The sequence below is a fragment of the Papaver somniferum genome, unplaced genomic scaffold (assembly GCF_003573695.1).
Source record: "Papaver somniferum cultivar HN1 unplaced genomic scaffold, ASM357369v1 unplaced-scaffold_12, whole genome shotgun sequence".
Taxonomy (NCBI): domain Eukaryota; kingdom Viridiplantae; phylum Streptophyta; class Magnoliopsida; order Ranunculales; family Papaveraceae; genus Papaver; species Papaver somniferum.
This window is the reverse complement of record NW_020621047.1, coordinates 839,735-846,941: the sequence shown is the minus strand read 5'-3', so window position 1 is coordinate 846,941 and position 7,207 is coordinate 839,735. Positions and strand designations below refer to the sequence as shown.

Genomic DNA, 7,207 nt, shown 5'->3' with positions numbered 1-7,207 from the left:
ACACGTAGAAAATTGCTACACGTTTTACACGAAAACACTCGATACGTCAAAACATGTCACAAACTGGGGGATACTCATCAGTGTATTGGTCTGGCGTTTTACATCGTGGGTCGTGCAATACGCCCGTTGCAGGAAAGTTTCATAAAGCGGGGCGGTTAGCAATGGCAAGAAGTAATGGTGTAAATGTATCCTTCATTATGGAAACATAACTTCCAGGCGTTACCCGTTACTCCCTTCTTCCACCACTCAATCGTTTCCACTTCTTACGAGACCAGGGTATGTTTTGTTGCAACTTGTATAAATAGGTCTCACCTATTTCCACCAAACAACAAGTTTTGGTCAAGAGAAGAATACAACACAATATCTAGAAATCACCTGGTAGCTTTCCATTCTGCTAACCAGTTCTACTTCCGATACAAGTCATAAAACAAACAACACCTTCAGAATCAGCTATTCTGGTCTCAACACTCGCTCCGCTTCTCTCCCTAAAACCAACCCTTCTCCTTCACTTTGTGACCGAAGCAAGCCTGGAATGGCCATTTCTTGGTTTAGACCAGGATTGTATAGATTAATCTCTCGAATCAAAAGTACTCCCGTGCATTACATTGTTTGGGGTTTAGATTCGTTTCTCACCCACACACCCGAAATTACCAAAATCAGCAGAAACGGTTTTCACCCACAAACAACTTGTTTCAAACCCACAATTCCATTACCATATGGAGATGAAGCTCCGTCTGCGACATTAGGACTTCAAACCCACGATCCATTACAATAGGAAGATAAAACACCTTTTAGTTTTAGGACACAAGATGTAGTGCAAAGACGGTAATCAAAATTATGTAGGGTTAATTTGCGTATAATAGTATAGATCACATATTCCGTCCTCGTTATTATCTTGTTTGTTACGGATAACACAGATTTTAAAAACGAAAAAAAGTTAATTTTATGATCCGTGATTTTTTTTCGGAACAAAAAAGATGACCATGAGAGATAAGGTTTTGTTTTATTTTTATCATGTGCCAAAAGCATTTGGCTAATAAGGGTAGTATAGTCCAACTCGGGAGTAAATATGTGGTTCACCCTAGTCAGTGAGTCAATTACAGTTGTTGCTCTCCTCGGATCACATTTTTCTCTTTCTTTAACAAAAATCTTTTTAAAACTTTTGAACTACCTACAAATATCAGGCCATAAAACAACAAGCCCATGTGAACTTTAAAAAATTTCCACTCGGTGCTGGAGCACAATTTGACTGGCTCCGGAACCGGGCCTGGGCCATGTAGTTTTTCAAATTGGGAATTCATTTTTACGCATTTAACTGGTGTCCCTATGCGTGTTCATGATATTGTTTATATCTTACCATTTCTCTCAATAGTATATGTTTTGTTTTCAGTAATGTATTGCATTCATTAGTACAATATATATGCACTACAAAACAGAAGGCTTCTTGGGACGGCCAAAAAATCATCACAAAAAGCTAAAAGTCGTCCCAAAGGGACGGTTTTCTCACCGTTCCCTGTTCCACCATCGCTAATACTTTTAGGGAAGGCTTTGCCTTCTAGGGACGGTTTAACTTTACCGTCAGCAATACTATTAGGGACGACTTTATGATGTGGGGACGGTTTTGGAATCCGTCCCAAATACTTTTCTCGACAGCTATAAAACCGTCCCTAGGGGCTAACTTCAACGGTCGCACAGATAATAGCAACGCCAGTAAAGCGTTCCTAAATTTTAAAAATTGGAAATGAGCTTTCTTAGTTTCTTTGGCAGGATGCCTTTCCCTTTACCCTTTTGAACATTTATTCACACAGTATTTTGTCCCAAAAAACATTCTCATTCATGAAATCAAGTTGTTCACAAAAATGATTCAAATATTTGGAATAATAAATCTCATACGACAAAAGAAAAAACTCCGCAAAAACAATCAAAAGGTGATGTTCTCAGACTACCAAAGTTGTACACAACTTGGACGTAAACCGTGCACTATCTGCACTAGAAATGTATTTGATTGCTCCTGCTCCAGAACGACCCTTTATTACTCCTTACCATTTGATTCATACCATCTATCATCGTCGAAATTCTGCAACAAACCAAAGTTAATAAAGAACGTCATCGATCGATGTACATGGAGAACGAAACCAAAGCATTTAACCTAGATAAGTTCACCTCACCGTAGAGTGAAAGTTGAACACAATAAAATTCCTAGAACCATATTATCAGCATCTCAGGTTGTAACAGGAATTATTTACTGACAACAACTAATCAAATGGTATCTTAACTTGCATACTATTTATGGGTGTTTTCATTTCCAATTTGCGTTATGCCTTGGGAGAAGTTCTAACTCACCTCAATTAGAACATTTGGGATAAGGCCCATATCGTTGGCACATGGCATCAAAATTTCCATCGAACTGCCAGTATGCTTCCACATCTCCATTCGACCCTACAAGTAAATCAATTTCAAAAGTTAGGCCAATTCGTATTACAACTGCGAAAAACAGAGATGACTCGAAGCTTTACCAATTTTGCGTATTCCATGTGGCTTGGAGCCACCAGTGTGTCACTGTGTTGAACAGTTTGTTTGGCACTACTTTCTCTATTCTTAGCCCCTAACTCCTGTTTCAAAACAAAATAAATTAGTGGACTTAAATGCCTAAAAAGTTTACGAATAAAGAATCCACATCTCTTAGATGACGTTTAGCTATGTTCAGAGGAGATGTTAGTGTCTTCGAGGTTCGAGCTGCTTAAGGAAATAGATACAGAAATGATAGTTTCAGTTTTCAGGGAGATTGACAATGTGCTCACGGAGATATGATTGGGGTACAAAAAGAGTTGTGAAATCACCCTCCATTACAATACAACGAACTAATATCTCCAATCAAAAGTAAAATAGCATCCTTTTGTAATTAGAACTCACCTGAAAAGTGACTGAAACTTATATAAAACAAATGCTGGAAGCAAAAACTCATCAAATATTATGAATGTAACATAACAAACACAAATAATGGTTCAAAACAGATGATTATATATAAGTGGAAACATCTTTAACCGGTTAAGAACATTAATCTGCAAGTAAAATGAAAAACCAGGAGAAGCCTATTCGTGTATAGAATGAGAAGAACAAATGCTGGAACTAACATAGTTCACTGACCTATCCATATCATATCCTCCCACACCAAGAACAAAGTCCATATCAAGATCATATGCTGGTACAAAATGTTTCAATCGCAGGGGATGGCTTTGCAAGACCTGCATAAATACAATACCAATGCTATATTAACTGCACAGTGTCACAAAAAACTAGAGATATAATGTGCATGATCGTGGAAGAAGCTCACTGTTACAACTCAAAACGAATGGATTAACTATAACATCATCCTCTTCTTATAGCGCAGCAACCAGAAGTCACGAGCAGGAGCCAATGTTGTTGGGAAATACAACTAGAGAAGTTATCAAACATTCAAAAATCTATTAGGCAAGTCAATATTTATGTCCTTAGAACAAGTATATGTGTCAAACGAGTAGGACCAACCTGCATGTATAGCAGCTCCATGGTTCCACCTTTCGGAGTGGGCAGCATGTTCACAACATCCACAACTCGGCAATCACGAAACCACGAAGGTTGATCTTGAGGATTTCTGCGACTTAGAGAATTAGAGTGTGAGTGAATTAAACCTTCTTGCAACAAATAACCGTGACTCCAATTCCAACAGCTACAACATCTTTCAATGCCTTCCCCGTGACTCCAGTCTGTCAAACTTTCCTATCAATATTTATAAGTGTAAGATTAAAATCAAGACGTATCAATACAAATTTAAACTAGCATTATCCAAGATCCACCGCAAATTTTTTCACTGAATTCGTTGATCTTGTCGAAAACCTTCCAAACCTCTTGAACTACATTTATCCCATCACTGGACATAACAACATCTCTTGGAGCACGTAGAGCCACATGGAGAACAGATCTATCCTCAGTGTTGTTTATCTGTTGGCACCATGCAACAATCAGAACTGAAATAGCATTACGAGCTTGAGGTTGCCAATAATCTAACTAAACTTCAATATTCTAAACTGGATTTGAATAGTCAATATGGATGTCAACTTACATGTTCTCCGCTATACATTTTGCCAATTTTTTCTTTGAGATGTGCTGCCTACAGTGTAAACATAGAGTAGTGCCACCAAAACTACTGAAAACTATCAATCCGTCTCCTCCAAAAGAAAAATCGGTAAGAAGATGAGCTAAACCCACCTCAGCCAGCTCCAACAGTTTTACCATGGTGTCCTGATTACCACATTGCCACGAGTAATCCAAAAACAACCCATCAAACTCACTACAATACACAACCATTAACCTCAGTGTTAAACCAAACAATCCAAACATGTAAATGTGCCAATAATATATGTAAATATCCATCCCAACACGAGAATTGAAGTCATACCATCATGCATGTGCCTAAATCATGTAATAATACGTAAATTAACAAAAAAAAAATTGCCCTAAGGTTACCTGAGGAATGGTTTTGGGAAACATTTTTAGAGCACTAACACAAATCAATGTAAATAAGCTTATTTGTAAACATTTTTAGGGAAATGAAAGAGAGATTTCCATATCAGTATTAGTAATTTGTTGAACAAATCACTAATTGCTCATATCGTGTCTTATAATTGAGATTTGATATAAGAATTTACCTGAATTCAAATCCAAAATCGATGGAGGTTCTGATTTTTCAATCCCTAAAATCAAAAACCACATACAACAAAAGTGAGATTTTTCACTAAAACCAATCTTGAAACCAATTTGCAAACCCTAAAAATAAATCTACGTGATATTCAAAGAGAAGGAGAAAGAGATTTAACTGAGAAATGCTAACACAAACCAATTTGAGACCTAGATCGAGAAACCACTCACAGGGGAAGTTTTTACAGCAGAAGAGGAAGAAGATGAAGATAGATAATTGGGAAAAAATTATCGAAGAAGAACAAAGAAAAGATTGGGATTCTTTCAAAAAAAAAAGAAAAAAAAAAAGGAAAATGTTTCATTATGGTTTCGGGGGTAAGATGGTTAAATTACCAACGATATAACCACAACCGTCGGATGAACCTGCTTATTTGCGACGGCTAGAAGATTCGTTCCGACTAGTAGACCAGTAGTGACGCTCAGATGCATATCGTCCCTACTAATAGAGCAACAGGAATGGTTTTGTGCCTGCCGTCCCAAATATACATCACTAGGGACGGCTAGAGTTGGACTGTCCCTATTATTACTTTCTAGGGACGTTTTTTTAAGAAATGGCAGTCCCTAGAAACCCTTAGTTTTGTAGTGATGGATTATTTTTTTCGATACTTAATGGATGGTAAGAGAAATCCTAAATCGGTTGTATATTGTATATTTAAGGATTTGGTATATCTAAGCTTGTATATTGTATATTCAAGGATTTGGTATATCTAAGCTGTTTAGTTATATATTCGAGCTTATAAATGGTATTACATGGCAGCTGAGGGCAAAGAATGTTTCGAAGTGTTTTTGCAGCCAGGTGATCATAAGTATCTGGATGGTCAAGACTCAAGAGAGTGCATGGTGCCATGGTGGAACATGTTCAGAAATGGAACTCTGAACTATACCCGTTCTCATCAGATTGTGTTCCTCGACTTGAGTGAACTGGTGATCTCAAACATGACCTTCAAGTACTGCACCCTTTACGCCCTCCAAAATGGATTGATCCGTGTACAGTTATGCTGAATCTCAAGCATTTATTTGGGGAGTTCACAACAATTTATGTAGTTAACTGATTAGCTGTCCCTGATGTTATTAGTTGTTCTGTCTGAAATCTTTGTAAGGACTGGGAAACTTGCATTTACATCAGATATGGGTCGGCCCTAGCTTGTTGAGATCTCATGGACAAAGAAAAAGAAAAATATACTTCCACCCGGCTTGGGTAGGAAATTACAGGTCTATTATGTAGTTTCTAAAAGTGAAAAATACTAGAACCCCCTACTATATGGGTGCAATATAGAGAAGCCCCATAAAATGGATCCTTCACTATCAACCCCATTGTTTAATATTTTGATATTTTTAGGCCCAGAACTTTAGAATTCAGGGCTTAACAATAAAAATATTATCCAAAATAATTATAACAATACCAAGACTGCCCGTTAGTATATATATGTAATAAAACTACCTATAGATTATCTTGTCGGTTTCATTTTCGTTTTCACTTTCTCTCTCTTCTTTCTTTCTCTCGGCTCTGGCGAAAGTAGGGTTTATTTTTTCAGATCTATTTTCGTTTTCTTTTTGCAGAGATTTCGTTCTGATTCATTAGTTTTTATCTCCGAAGAGAACGAATATCGTTATTTCGATTCGTTTTTAGCATTTTTGAAATTTATAATCAGCAGTGTATGTTCTTCAAGATCTATTTCCAGTAGAGGATGAAAAGTCGATGAAAATTCTTAACAATAACCGAGAACGAAGATTCGCTCTACATAAATGATCCAACAGATAAGTTAATCTATTACTATCATGTTAATTTCATCATAACTTTTAAATTTTTGGTTTCAGAAACCTATTTATTTCGATTTCATCTCGAAAAACTTGTTCGAATCATGAATGGAGTTTAGATCTAATAGTATCTCATCTTAATCTCTCTTTTGAGATGGAAATTTCGAAAAAAAAAATCAACAATTTTTTTCTAGGGTTCTTGAGTGAGATTTGATTTATCTCAGAATCTATAATTCTGATCGGAAAAATATATTCATATTTGAACTAAGCATACTTTGATTTATATCACCCGTTTAGTCGATTCAAATTTCATTAACTTTTGAATTCTGATCTCATTTCGGCAACTTTTCATAATTGGAGAAATTAACCTTATGTTCTAATGTATAGTTGATTAAAATTGCTATCTAAACCTAATCATGACGAAAGTATGCAGTTTGAATGAATTTGTCAGTTCCTTTTTGTTGGTTATTCTTGTGGTAGCTATTAAATTGTTTTTATTTTACTGTTTTTTTACAATGTTCACTGATGATTAGATATAGCTGAAAAATCAAGTAAGGTTGACAAGAAATTGTATGGGGGATATGAAATATATTGATGGACTTTTTGTATTTCAATTACAGGAAGGTGAAATTTCGATTAATGGTGGCATTATTTCAGTTCAAAGCTTCAAACTACAAGCGGTATGTCTTGCTTAACTGAATATCTAATATTG

At 36.2% G+C, this 7,207-nt stretch overlaps 1 long non-coding RNA gene across 7 annotated transcripts; it reads right to left on the bottom strand.

Moving 5' to 3' along the window:
• Positions 1 to 1,810: 1,810 nt before the first annotated feature.
• Positions 1,811 to 4,981, bottom strand: LOC113330949. Of its 7 annotated transcripts, none has more exons than XR_003350588.1 (10): positions 4,857 to 4,981; positions 4,689 to 4,733; positions 4,103 to 4,330; positions 3,837 to 3,981; positions 3,529 to 3,759; positions 3,335 to 3,436; positions 3,148 to 3,245; positions 2,517 to 2,612; positions 2,344 to 2,439; positions 1,811 to 2,077 (listed from the first exon to the last, which is right to left on the bottom strand). It is a non-coding gene; the product is annotated as an uncharacterized LOC113330949 (long non-coding RNA). The 7 variants fall into 7 exon arrangements; XR_003350589.1 differs by having other exon boundaries at positions 3,886 to 3,981; XR_003350590.1 differs by having other exon boundaries at positions 3,529 to 3,981; positions 4,103 to 4,150; positions 4,249 to 4,330.
• Between the last annotated feature and the right edge of the window lie 2,226 nt (positions 4,982 to 7,207).